Genomic DNA, 12521 nt, shown 5'->3' with positions numbered 1-12521 from the left:
AAAATGATGTATTACCTTGGTGTGATAGCTTAGTACTGAAAAATTCTCCGCTGTTGTTATAAACAACATCTGAAGTATACTTTAGCAATAATGAATGACTGAAAATCTGAATTTTGGCACGTTGGCTCGAAGGTAATCCCTCCATCTGCGTTGAGCGCCCAGTCAGATTACACGACTATTTACTTGGTGTGGTTTGTCACAATAGGTATAGTCGTAGCGCAACCTGCTGTCCGTACGTCATACCGCTTTATGATGTCGTGTGTCATCTACATCATCTTCTTACAACTGCGATATGAAGCATAGGAAGAAAGTTTGTGGATCACAGAGCCAGAAATGTTACCCTGTTAAGGTATCGGAGCAGGACCTTCCAACCGATTGTCCAGCCCTACTGTGAGCATTTTAAATTATAGGCACCAAGGAGCTGGGAGTGATGAGTGTTGTGCCAAAAATAAAAAAGACCTGAACGACATTTTTTTTTTTTTTGCTCAGTTGCCTTTTAACGCTGATAATTGAACCATAAAATCTACCATAAAGCATTTAACGAATGCCACAATGAGAATGACAGTTTATGTTATTAAACTTAAAGAAATTTGTTCAGTCCTTGGGCACCGACTGCACAGCGACCAGCGCAGAGCCATGAAACGGCATCAAGAAGGCGCTGAAAGAGTAGGCAGCGCCACACCTCCAGAAAGGCAGAGTTCAGCGCCCTCCATCGCCATCCACCACCCAGCACTGGTCGGGTTCATTTCGATCACAGACTTCCAGAGCATCAGTACCGAGTAATAGGAAGACGATAGTTAGCCTGCTTAATGAGAGTAGCAATCGAGAAACGTAATTGCATGTGGGAGGCACAGGAAGCCACTTCATAACAAGAAGTTGTGTTCTTTTCCTTCTTAGAAACAGAGAATTCTATTAATTTGAAAGTGTGATGCGAAAAGTGGTAATTGACCCTGAATAAGGGAAAGTGTGAAGTTATTCACGTGAGTACTAAAAGAAATCATCTAAATTTCGATTACGCGATAAGTCACACAAATCTGAAGGCTGCAAATTCAACTAAATACTTAGGGATTACAATTAAAAATAACCTAAATTGGAACGATTACGTAGATAATATTGCAGGTAGAGCAAACCAAAGACTGCGATTCATTGGCAGAACACTTAGAAGGTGCAACAGGTCTACCAAAGAGACTGCTTACACTACGCTTGTCCGCCCTATTCTGGAGTACTGCTGTGCTGTGCGGTATGGGATCCGTATCAGGTGGGACTGACGGATGACATCCAAAAAGTACAGAGAAGGGCAGCTCGTTTTGTATTATCGCGAAGTAGGGGAGATAGTGTCACAGACATGATACGTGAATTGGAGTGGCAAAACAAAGGCGTTTTTCGTTGCGACGGGATCTTCTCAGAAATTTCAATCGCCAGTTTTCTCCTCCGATTGCTAAAGCATTACGTTGACACCCACCTACATAGAGAAAAATGAATATCACGATAAAATGAGAGAAATCAGGGCTCGCACAGAAAAATTTAAGTGCTCGTTTTTCCCGCGTTCCGTTCGAGAGTGGAACGGTAGAGAGACAGCTTGAAGGTGGTTCATTGAACCCTCTGCCAGGCACTTAATTGTGAATAGCAGAGTAATCACGTAGATGTAGATGTACAGATAATTTTGGATTCCTGCCACCGGCCATCACAACTCCTCTCCTTCCTTGTTTTGTAGGTGCTGATTCCCCTAGTACCCGACACAAAAAATTTTTGATACTTACCAAACATAAATCATCAACTGCGATAAATAATAAGGGAATCACCTTTAACAAAGAATAGACAGTGAAAAAAATTACATTAAAAAGAGAAACAGATAATATTTGTCACAATTCAAGAACCTGAAAGAAATATCATTAACTGTTTATCAAGTGTTGGCATATGGTGATCAGCTTCAGCCTAGCCCAGAAATAGCCCAGTCCCTTCATTCAGCTCATTACGTAATCTAAAATACACACAGGGTAAAATTTAACCATGTATCTACAGGATTACAACAACATAAATAAATACACTGAAGCGCCAAAGAGACTGGTCTAGGCCTGCGTATTTAAATACAGAGATACGTAAACAGGCAGAATACGGTGCTGCGATCGGCAATGCCTATGTAAGACAACAAGTGTCTGGCACAGTTGTTACATCGGTTATCGGTTACTCCTGCTACAAAGGCAGGTTATCAAGATTTAAGTGAGTTTGAACGTGTTGTTATAATCGGTGTACGATTGACAGGATACAGCATCTCCGAGTTATCGATGAAGCGGGGTTTTCCCGTACGACCATTTCACGAGTATACCGTGAATAACTGTCTCTTGAAAGGAGGATAAAAGATGAACATCAACAAAAGCAAAACGAGGCTAATGGAATGTAGTCGAATTAAATCAGGCGATACTTAGGGAATTAGATTAGGTAATGAGACACTTACGGTAGGAAATGAGTTTTACTATTTGGGGAGAAAAAAGCTGATGATTGTCAAAGTAGGGAGGATATAAAAAGCAGACTGGCGATGGCAAGGAAAGCGTTTCTGAAGAAGAGAAATTTGTTAACATCGAATGTAGATTTAAGAGTCAGGAAGTCTTTTCTGAATGTACACTCCTGGAAATTGAAATAAGAACACCGTGAATTCATTGTCCCAGGAAGGGGAAACTTTATTGACACATTCCTGGGGTCAGATACATCACATGATCACACTGACAGAACCACAGGCACATAGACACAGGCAACAGAGCATGCACAATGTCGGCACTAGTACAGTGTATATCCACCTTTCGCATCAATGCAGGCTACTATTCTCCCATGGAGACGATCGTAGAGATGCTGGATGTAGTCCTGTGGAACGGCTTGCCATGCCATTTCCACCTGGCGCCTCAGTTGGACCAGCGTTCGTGCTGGACGTGCAGACCGCGTGAGACGACGCTTCATCCAGTCCCAAACATGCTCAATGGGGGACAGATCCGGAGATCTTGCTGGCCAGGGTAGTTGACTTACACCTTCTAGAGCACGTTGGGTGGCACGGGATACATGCGGACGTGCATTGTCTTGTTGGAACAGCAAGTTCCCTTGCCGGTCTAGGAATGGTAGAACGATGGGTTCGATGACGGTTTGGATGTACCGTGCACTATTCAGTGTCCCCTCGACGATCACCAGTGGTGTACGGCCAGTGTAGGAGATCGCTCCCCACACCATGATGCCGGGTGTTGGCCCTGTGTGCCTCGGTCGTATGCAGTCCTGATTGTGGCGCTCACCTGCACGGCGCCAAACACGCATACGACCATCATTGGCACCAAGGCAGAAGCGACTCTCATCGCTGAAGACGACACGTCTCCATTCGTCCCTCCATTCACGCCTGTCGCGACACCACTGGAGGCGGGCTGCACGATGTTGGGGCGTGAGCGGAAGACGGCCTAACGGTGTGCGGGACCGTAGCCCAGCTTCATGGAGACGGTTGCGAAAGGTCCTCGCCGATACCCCAGGAGCAACAGTGTCCCTAATTTGCTGGGAAGTGGCGGTGCGGTCCCCTACGGCACTGCGTAGGATCCTACGGTCTTGGCGTGCATCCGTGCGTCGCTGCGGTCCGGTCCCAGGTCGACGGGCACGTGCACCTTCCGCCGACCACTGGCGACAACATCGATGTACTGTGGAGACCTCACGCCCCACGTGTTGAGCAATTCGGCGGTACGTCCACCCGGCCTCCCGCATGCCCACTATACGCCCTCGCTCAAAGTCCGTCAACTGCACATACGGTTCACGTCCACGCTGTCGCAGCATGCTACCAGTGTTAAAGACTGCGATGGAGCTCCGTATGCCACGGCAAACTGGCTGACACTGACGGCGGCGGTGCACAAATGCTGCGCAGCTAGCGCCATTCGACGGCCAACACCGCGGTTCCTGGTGTGTCCGCTGTGCCGTGCGTGTGATCATTGCTTGTACAGCCCTCTCGCAGTATCCGGAGCAAGTATGGTGGGTCTGACACACCGGTGTCAATGTGTTCTTTTTTCCATTTCCAGGAGTGTATTTGTGTGGAGTGTAGCCATGTATGGAAGTGAAATATGGACGATAAATACTTAAGACAAGAAGAGAATAGAAGCTTTCGAAATGTGGTGCTACACAAGAATGCTGAAGATGAGATGGGTAGATCACGTCACTAGTCATGAGGTACTGAATAGAAGGGGGGGGGGGGGAGAAGAGGACTTTGTGGCACAACTTGACTACAAGAAGGTATCGGTTGGTAGGGCACGTTCTGAGGCATCAAGGGATCACCAATTTAGTATTGGAGGGAAGCGCGGAGGGTAAAAATCGTAGAGGGAGACCAAGGCATGAATACCCTAAACAGATTCAGAAGGATGTAGGTTGCAGTAGTTACTCGGAGATGAACAAGCTTGTATCGGACAGTAGCCTGGAGAGGAGCATCACACCAGTCTGGATTGAAGACCACAACAACACCCCGAATATCAGAAAACCTGTAGAACATCATACCTCCAACATCGTTGCGGCCGGAAAAAGATCCTGCAAGAACGGGACCAACGACGACCAAGAGAATCGTTCAACCTGACAGGTGTGCAACCATTGCGCAAATTGGTGCAGATTTCAATGCTGGCCCATCAAAAGGTGTCAGCTTGCGAAACATTCAACGAAACATCATCCATATGGGCTTTCCGAGCCGAAGGCCCACTCGTGTACCCTTGATGACTGCACGACACAATGCTTTACTCCTCGCCTGGGACCGTCACTGGACTGTTGATGACTGGAAACATGTTGCCTGGTCGGACGAGTCTCGTTTCACATTGTATCGAGCGGATGGAGTGTTCGGGTATGGAGACAAAGTCACGAATGTGTGGATATCAGCAGGGAACTGTTCAAGCTGGTGGAGGCTCTGTAATGATGTGGGGCGAGTACAGTTGGAATGATATGGGACCCTGATACGGCTAGATACGACTCCGACAGGTGACACGCACGTAAGCATCCTGTCTGATTACCTGCATCCATTCATGTCCATTGTGCATTCCGACGGACTTGGGCAATTCCAGCAGGACAATATGACACCCCACACGTCCAGAATTGCTACAGAATGGCTCCAGGAACACTTCTCTGAGTTTAAACACTTTCGCTGTCCACCAAACCCTCCCAGACTTGAACAATATTGAGCACATCTGGGATACCTTGTAACGTGATGTTCAGAAGAGATCTCCACCTCCTCGTACTCTTACGGATTTATGGACAGCCCTGTAGGATTCATGGCGTCAGTTCCCTCCAACACTACTTCGGACATTAGTTGAGTCCGTGTCACGTCGTGTTGCGGCACTTCTGCATGCTCGCGGGGGCACTACATGATATTAAGCAGGTGTACCAGGTTTTTTTTCTTTTTTTTCTGGCTTTTCAGGTTTTAAGTGTGACTCAGTAACGTTTACGACAGGTGGCAATTTAACATATGAATATTTAAAAGAGAATGAATGGCTTACAGGAGTAACAACTCATAATTACGCACATGCTTTTAAAAGAAAGCAAACAATTTTGTTTGAACGCAGAAATGAGACTTCTATAAAACAATTAGCTTTAAAATCTAAATCCTGTCACAAGCAGGGTTAAAATAACCGTGGCATTTGCTGGTATCTCGGAAGGCTGGTCCACATTTGGTACTAAGACTAAAATAATGGTCGTTACTCAAAGCTACACAGTGGTAAACGTAAGAATCGAAATTCAAACTCTATGGTAAAGCCTCGATACAAGAACAAGTCACACATAACAAAAGGTACTGTTTGATTTTGCGTTTGCCACAATCTCTAAAAACTTTGTAATGGAAAATACGGTCCTTTGTAGGCTGTAATACTCTGTAGTGACTGTGCGATCGTCCGATTTAGAGGTTTATAATTTTCAATCACATACGAATAACTGCACTACTGGCCCTTAAAATTGCTACACCACGAAGATGAAGTGCTAGAGACGCGAAATTTAACTGACACGAAGAAGATGCTGTGATATGCAAATGATTAGCTTTTCAGAGCATTCACACAAGGTTGGCGCCGGTGGCGACACCTACAAAGTGCTGACATGACAAAAGTTTCCAACCGATTTCTCATACACAAACAGCAGTTGACCGGCGTGGCCTGGTGAAATGTTGTTGTGATGCCTCGTGTAAGGAGGAGAAATGCGTACCATGACCTTTCCGACTTTGATAAAGGTCGGATTGTAGCCTATCGCGATTGCAGTTTATCGTATCGCGACATTGCTGCTCGCGTTGATCGAGATCCAATGACTGTTAGCAGAATATGGAATCGGTGGGTTCAGGAGGGTAATACGGAACTCCGTGCTGGATCCCAACGGCCTTGTATCACTAGCAGTCGAGATGACAGCTATCTTATCAGCATGGCTGTAACGGATCGTGCAGCCACGTCTCGATCCCTGAGTCAACAGATGGGGACGTTTGCAAGATAACAACCATCTGCACGAACAGTTCGACGACGTTTGCAGCAGCATGGACTATTAGCACGGAGACCATGGCTGCGGTTACCCTTGACGCTGCATCACAGACAGGAGCGCCTGCGATGGTGTACTCAACGACGAACCTGGGTGCACGAATGGCAAAACGTCATTTTTCCGGATGAATCCAGGCTCTGTTTACAGCATCATGATGGTCGCATCCGTGTTTGGCGACATCGCGGTGAACGCACATTGGAAGCGTGTATTCGTCATTGCCATGCTGGCGTATCACCCGGCGTGATGGTATGGGGTGCCATTGGTTACACGTCTCGGTCACCTCTTGTTCGCATTGACGGTACTTTGAACAGTGGAGTTACAATGCAGATGTGTTACGACCCGTGGCTCTACCCTTCATTCGATCCCTGCGAAACCCCGCTTTTCAGCAGGATAATGCACGATCGTATGTTGCAGTTCCTGTACGAGCCTTTCTGGATACAGAAAATTTCGACTGCTGCCCTGGCCAGCACATTCTTCAGATCTCTCGCCAATTGGAAACGTCTTGTCAACGGTGGCCGAGCAACTGGCCCGTCACAATACTCCAGTCACTACTCTTGATGAACTGTGGTATCGTGTTGAAGCTGCATGTGCAGCTGTACCTGTACACGCCATCCAGGCTCTGTTTGACTCAATGCCCAGGCGTATCAAGGCCGTTATTACGACCGGAGGTGGTTGTTCTGGGTAGTGATTTCTCATGATCTATGCACCCAAACTGCGTGAAAATGTAATCACATGTCAGTCCTAGTACAATATATTTGTCCAGTGAATACCCGTTTATCATCTGCATTTCTTGTTGGTGTAGCAATTTTAATGGCCAGTAGTGTATCTAAACATTTGGTGTGACAAATCATATGTTGGTTAGCCACATGCGCCTGAAAACGATATAAACGTCGTAATCGGCTGATCACGCAGTTAGAGCAGAATATTACGGCCTACTACAGACCATTCTTTCCTCTACGTAACAAAAGGCGCTCGTCGGTTTTCTTTTCACTTCGTTCCTTTGAGGTCAGAAAGTAATGGCAAGTCTGTATCCAAAAATCAAGGCAACATAAGTAAGTAACGTGCGGCCTCTGAATACGTAACCACCGACCGCAAAGGCAAAGGAAGCAATAATTCTTCAGGTATGGTAGGCACACTTTGCACCCCTATCCATAACACGGCGAACCAGATCTCCGTCCTCAGTGAGAACACCACTTACTATGCAGAAAACCAGGCAAACATTGAGAGCAGGAGGGAGCACATGAGCGGTTAAATGAGCTCGTCGTTCGGTTTCTCGTGAATTGATCGCTACGATACGAAGATCAGAGAGATTTAATGAGCAGAAGGTCTGATTGTAACGCATGCACGGCCCAATTTTGTTGGGGGATTCCTCAAGAGGAGAATGCATGAATACACCGCAGTATCCTTCTGAACACCTTCCTCGTGATGGCAGGAATTAGTTTAATGGATTGGCGTGCGGTTTCTGCTAACATGAACCCAACTGAACATTCTCGAGACATACTGAAAATTACAGTTTATTGTTCCAGGAACCCTCTTCATACATCGACGACCACTGGAACGTTGCCATCAAGGAGTGGGACAGGCTTGTGTAACTACGTCTTAACGTCTGTGTATACAGCATGCCAGAGAGGATGTAAGCATGTTGAAGTGCATACCGTGGAGCAACACGATATCGAATGTTACCCAGTACCACATACTGATGACACAGATGTACAAAGATTTGCACTTCAGACCAGACTGTCCTATTTCAGTTATTGTTTGGTTTTTATTTCACAGTTTTTTTAGTACCATAAAGCACATTCTTCAATTGCCCCAACGTTTGAATCTAAGCATACACACACACACACACACACACCGCACATACGAATGTTGTGAGAAACTTATCTTCAGCACAACTGTATTTGCTACCGGAGTATAGTCTCGTAAAATCCTTTGAAAGGCTTCGTTTTAGTCACTGACTGTACGTTCATCATAAATACGCTGTAGCAGTTTCAACATTTTGATTATTTTCAAAAGCATAACAGCTACAAACAATATATACACATGGTTAAACATACCAGTATCATAATACATTAGTGTTTTACAGTGGAGTCACGAAAATCTGGTTCAAATGAGACTAGAAACTACTTACGTGCTGTTAGCGCAGCAGTAGTTTTCCGTAAAATGAATGAAAAAGACGTGAGACTCTACAGCCTGTGTCAGGCTTAGTCACAAACAACACCCAATAAAGTTCACACAACAAAAAACGTTTTGCATCATCTCGGTTCCGAGAGTTGCGGAACCTGTACCGAAAGTTGGAATAGAGATCAACAAAAACATCATTTCCGCCCTTTTCATTGATCATGAAAATTACACATTGCATCGTACAGCGAGGACTTCAGGGGTGGTGGTCCAGATTTCTGTACACACCTGCTCCTCTAATACCCCCTAGCATGTCCTCTTGCATTGATGCATGTCTACATTCGACGTGGCATACTATCCACAAGTTCATCAAGGCACTGTTTGTCCAGATTGTCCCACTCCTCAACGGCGATTTGGCGTAGATCCCTCAGACTGGTTGGTGGTTCACGTCGTCCATAAACAGCCCTTTTCAAACTATCCAGGGCATGTTCGATAGGGTTCACGCCTGGAGAACAAGCTGGCCTCTCTAGTCGAGCGATGTCATTATCCTGAAGGAAGTCATTCACAAGATGAGCACGATGGGGGCGCGAATTGTCGTCCATGAAGACGAATGCCTCCCCAATATGCAGCCGATATGGTTGCGCTATCGGTCGGAGGATGGCATTCACGCATCGTACAGCCGTTACGGCGCCTTCCACCAGAGGCGTACGTCGGCCCCACGTAATGCCACCCCAAAACAGCAGGGAACCTCCACCTTGCTGCACTCGCTGGACAGTGTGTCTAAGGCGTTCAGCCTGACCGGGTTGCCTCCAAACACGTCTCCGACGATTGTCTGGTTGAAGGCATATGCGACACTCATCGCTGAAGAGAACGTGATGCCAATCATGAGCAGTCCATTCGGCATGTTGTTGGGGCCATCTGTACCTCGCTGCACGATGTCGTGGTTGCAAAGATGGACCTCGCCATGGACGTAAGGAGTGAAGTTGTGCATCATTCAGCCTATTGCACACAGTTTGATTCGTAACACGACGTTCTGATGGCTGCACGAAAAGCATTATTCAACATGGTGGCGTGGCTGACAGGGTTCCTCCGAGCCATAATCGGTAGGCAGCGGACATCCACTGCAGTAGTAGCCCTTGGGCGGCCTGAGCGAGGCATGTCATCCACAGTTCCTGTCTGCGTATGTCCTCCATGTATGAACAACATCGCTTTGGTTCATTCCGAGACGCTTGGACACTTCCCTTGTTGAGAGCCTTTCCTGGCACAAAGTAACAATGCGGACGCGATCGAACCGCGGTATTGATCGCCTAGGCATGGTTGAACTACAGACACGACGAGCGTGTACCTGCTTCCTGGTGAAATGATTGGAAATGATCGGCTGTGAAAACAGTGGACAAAAATATAGAACACCACACAACATATTACCATAGGTAATATGGTATGGGATGTCCACTGGTGTTGAAAGCAGTTTCCAGTCGTCTCGGAATCAATAAATATAGGTCCTGTATAATTTTCAAGAAAATCTTACACTATCCTTCCTGAAAAATAGTTGCAAGTTAGGAAACGATGGTGGCGGTGGACAGGGGTCATGCGTTCTTCTCTCCAAAGTGGCCTTCGTAGTCCCAATAATACTAAGATTTTGTACGTGTGATGGCCGGGGACGATGCGACAATTCATATTGGTGCTCACAAAACCAGTCCTGGTCGGTGCAAGTTCTGTGAGGAGGAGCCCTGTCGTCTTGGAACACGGCATCACTATTGAGGAACAAACATTGTCTTATGGGATGGACCTAATTAACCAAAATGGCCACATAATCCTAGGCAGTTAAGCGACGCTGAGTAGGTAGTCCAGCGTCAAGGGTCGGCGCAACTTGCTCCGCGGAATCCACCCACCGTTCTGGTGTCTGAAGATGGTTCTTAAATAGAATCGAAACCGGTCACTCCAATAAAAATAAAAATTTGCGATCAAGATTGTTTTTAATCTTTAAATTCTAATGACCTTGTTGTTGTCGGGATGTTAAACACTAATCTCGTCCTCCTCTTCCTCCTCGCCTTTCGCAATACTAACAAGGGAAAATCCCCATCGCACCCCCCTCAGATTTAGTTATAAGTTGGCACAGTGGATAGGCCTTGAAAAACTGAACACAGACCAATCGAGAAAACAGGAAGAAGTTGTGTGGAACTATGAAAAAAATAAGCAAAATATACAAACTGGGTAGTCCATGCGCAAGATAGGCAACAACAAGGACAATGTGAGCTCAGGAGCGCCGTGGTCCCGTGGTTTGCGTGAGCAGCTGCGGAACGAGAGGTCCTTGGTTCAAGTCTTCCCTCCAGTGAAAATCTTAAATTTTTATTTTCAGACAATTATCAGAGTTCAGGCACTCACACATAATCAACTTCGCTCTTCAAAATTCCAGGACATGTTCAGATTTGCTTGGACATATGCAGGATTTGACGGTCTACACACGGAAAAATTTGAAACGTTAAAAACATATGTTTTGACAGAGCACAGAGAAAACTGTGCCACTGTGAAACTGTTGCATTCATTTGTTGCAGCTTATGTGACACACTCTTACGTTTCATCACTTTTTTGGGAGTGATTATCACATCCACAAGAAAACCTAAATCGGGCAAGGTAGAAGAATCTTCTTACCCATTCGCCAAGTGTGCAAGTTAGGTGGGTCGACAATATATTCCTGTCATGTGACGCACATGCCGTCACCAGTGTCGTATAGAATATATCAGACGTGTTTTCCTGGATCAAATGTTTCCGTTTCCCATTGGAGAGGCACGTCCTTGCGTCTACTAATCGCACAGTTTTGCGGTGCTGTCGGCCGGCCGAAGTGGCCGTGCGGTTAAAGGCGCTGCAGTCTGGAACCGCAAGACCGCTACGGTCGCAGGTTCGAATCCTGCCTCGGGCATGGATGTTTGTGATGTCCTTAGGTTAGTTAGGTTTAACTAGTTCTAAGTTCTAGGGGACTAATGACCTCAGCAGTTGAGTCCCATAGTGCTCAGAGCCATTTTTTTTGCGGTGCTGTCGCAAAACACAGACACTAAACTTATTACAGTGAACAGAGACGTCAACGAACGAACGGACAGATCATAACTTTGCAAAAATAAAGTAAGTAAACTTTTCACTCGAGGGAAGACTTGAACCAAGGACCTCTCGCTCCGCAGTTGCTCACGCTAACCACCCGGACCACGGCGCTCCTGTGCTCACAGCCTCATTGATGTGGCCTATGTCGCCCATGGACTACTCAGTTTGTATATTTTGTTTATTTTTTCATAGTTCCACACAACTTCTTCCTGTTTTCTTGATTGATCTGTGTTCAGTTTTTCAAGGCCTATCCACTGAGCCAAATTATAACTAAATCTGAGGGGGGTGCGATGGGGAGGTACCCTTGTAAGAGCGAATCGAAAATAACGTGCCCTTGAAGGTAGTCTTATGTTCTCGGACTTCTGCCAAGAAAAATTGTGGGACCTTAAACGATACACATGGGTACGGCTTCCATAAAGAAAGGTGCCACGGACGTGGATTGACTCCGTTGTAGCTCACTTGGAAGCTCATCAGAGAATTACCGATATCAGTACACTACGGCAGGAAGAGCGATTTTGCCTCCAATGATCTTCCTCCGACAGTGAACAGTGAGGGAAGTACAGGCTCAAGCTTATAATGAAGAAATAGAAGTGATTAAACAGACACAAAAGTGAAATAGATACAAAATTAAGGCTAAACTTGTATTTTAATAAATACTTTCGTGTTCAGTGCATTCAAAACAACGAAGGTGAAATTTTCATCAACGATATAGAATCATTCAATTTCCTGTACTAGTGTAACTAGTATAGGCTCACCTATTGTTTTCCGTTTCTTACTGCTAAACATTACACATATCTCAC

Source organism: Schistocerca cancellata, chromosome 9, assembly GCF_023864275.1.
Source record: "Schistocerca cancellata isolate TAMUIC-IGC-003103 chromosome 9, iqSchCanc2.1, whole genome shotgun sequence".
In the NCBI taxonomy this organism is placed as follows: domain Eukaryota; kingdom Metazoa; phylum Arthropoda; class Insecta; order Orthoptera; family Acrididae; genus Schistocerca; species Schistocerca cancellata.
This window is presented reverse-complemented; position numbering follows the sequence as displayed.